A 2,500-nucleotide genomic window follows, 5' to 3' on the forward strand; every position below is an offset into this window, starting at 1 on the left:
ACCAGGGCAGGCAGTGCTGCTGCCAGGGCAGGCAGGGAGACCTCCAGGGCTGGATGGCAGGCAGGCAGACCTCCAGGGCTGGATAGCAGACCTCCAGGGCTAACAGGCTGACCTCCAGGGCTAACAGGCAGGCAGGCAGACCTCCAGGGCTGGATAGCAGACCTCCAGGGCTAACAGGCTGACCTCCAGGGCAGGCAGTGCTGCTACCAGGGCAGGCAGGCAGACCTCCAGGGCAGGCAGTGCTGCTGCCAGGGCAGGCAGGCAGACCTCCAGGGCTGGATAGCAGACCTCCAGGGCTAACAGGCAGACCTCCAGGGCTGGATAGCAGACCTCCAGGGCTGGATAGCAGACCTCCAGGGCAGGCAGTGCTGCTACCAGGGCAGGCAGTGCTGCTGCCAGGGCAGGCAGGCAGACCTCCAGGGCAGGCAGTGCTGCTACCAGGGCTGGATAGCAGACCTCCAGGGCTGGATGGCAGGCAGGCAGACCTCCAGGGCTGGATAGCAGACCTCCAGGGCTAACAGGCAGACCTCCAGGGCAGGCAGGCAGACCTCCAGGGCAGGCAGGCAGACCTCCAGGGCTGGATAGCAGACCTCCAGGGCAGGCAGTGCTGCTACCAGGGCTGGATAGCAGACCTCCAGGGCAGGATAGCAGACCTCCAGGGCTGGATGGCAGGCAGGCAGACCTCCAGGGCAGGCAGGCAGACCTCCAGGGCTGGATAGCAGACCTCCAGGGCTAACAGGCAGGCAGGCAGACCTCCAGGGCTGGATAGCAGACCTCCAGGGCTAACAGGCAGGCAGGCAGACCTCCAGGGCTGGATAGCAGACCTCCAGGGCAGGCAGTGCTGCTACCAGGGCAGGCAGTGCTGCTACCAGGGCTGGAAGGCAGACCTCCAGGGCAGGCAGTGCTGCTACCAGGGCTGGATAGCAGACCTCCAGGGCTGGATAGCAGACCTCCAGGGCAGGCAGGCAGACCTCCAGGGCTGGATAGCAGACCTCCAGGGCTGGCAGGCAGGCAGCAGACCTCCAGGGCTGGATAGCAGACCTCCAGGGCAGGATAGCAGACCTCCAGGGCTGGATGGCAGGCAGGCAGACCTCCAGGGCTGGATAGCAGACCTCCAGGGCTGGCAGGCAGACCTCCAGGGCTGGATAGCAGACCTCCAGGGCTAACAGGCAGACCTCCAGGGCAGGCAGGCAGACCTCCAGGGCAGGCAGGCAGACCTCCAGGGCTGGATAGCAGACCTCCAGGGCAGGCAGTGCTGCTACCAGGGCTGGATAGCAGACCTCCAGGGCAGGATAGCAGACCTCCAGGGCTGGATGGCAGGCAGGCAGACCTCCAGGGCAGGCAGGCAGACCTCCAGGGCTGGATAGCAGACCTCCAGGGCTAACAGGCAGGCAGGCAGACCTCCAGGGCTGGATAGCAGACCTCCAGGGCTAACAGGCAGGCAGGCAGACCTCCAGGGCTGGATAGCAGACCTCCAGGGCAGGCAGTGCTGCTACCAGGGCAGGCAGTGCTGCTACCAGGGCTGGAAGGCAGACCTCCAGGGCAGGCAGTGCTGCTACCAGGGCTGGATAGCAGACCTCCAGGGCTGGATGGCAGGCAGGCAGACCTCCAGGGCTGGATAGCAGACCTCCAGGGCTGGAAGGCAGGCAGGCAGACCTCCAGGGCAGGCAGTGCTGCTACCAGGGCTGGATAGCAGACCTCCAGGGCTAACAGGCAGACCTCCAGGGCTGGAAGGCAGGCAGTGCTGCTACCAGGGCAGGCAGGCTGTCCTCCAGGGCTGGAAGGCAGACCTCCAGGGCTGGCAGGCTGACCTCCAGGGCAGGCAGGCAGGCAGGCAGACCTCCAGGGCTGGATAGCAGACCTCCAGGGCTGGATAGCTGACCTCCAGGGCTGGATAGCAGACCTCCAGGGCTAACAGGCTGACCTCCAGGGCTAACAGGCAGACCTCCAGGGCAGGCAGGCAGACCTCCAGGGCAGGCAGTGCTGCTACCAGGGCAGGCAGTGCTGCTGCCAGGGCAGGCAGGCAGACCTCCAGGGCTGGAAGGCAGACCTCCAGGGCTGGCAGGCTGACCTCCAGGGCAGGCAGGCAGGCAGGCAGACCTCCAGGGCTGGATAGCTGACCTCCAGGGCTGGATAGCAGACCTCCAGGGCTAACAGGCTGACCTCCAGGGCTAACAGGCAGACCTCCAGGGCAGGCAGGCAGACCTCCAGGGCAGGCAGTGCTGCTACCAGGGCTGGATAGCAGACCTCCAGGGCTAACAGGCAGACCTCCAGGGCTGGCAGTGCTGCTACCAGGGCTGGATAGCAGACCTCCAGGGCTGGATAGCAGACCTCCAGGGCTAACAGGCAGACCTCCAGGGCTGGCAGGCTGACCTCCAGGGCAGGCAGGCAGGCAGGCAGACCTCCAGGGCTGGATAGCTGACCTCCAGGGCTGGATAGCAGACCTCCAGGGCTGGCAGGCTGACCTCCAGGGCAGGCAGGCCGGGCCCCCGGTGCTGCA

This window comes from Amia ocellicauda, unplaced genomic scaffold, assembly GCF_036373705.1.
Source record: "Amia ocellicauda isolate fAmiCal2 unplaced genomic scaffold, fAmiCal2.hap1 HAP1_SCAFFOLD_242, whole genome shotgun sequence".
NCBI classification, from domain to species: Eukaryota; Metazoa; Chordata; class Actinopteri; order Amiiformes; family Amiidae; genus Amia; species Amia ocellicauda.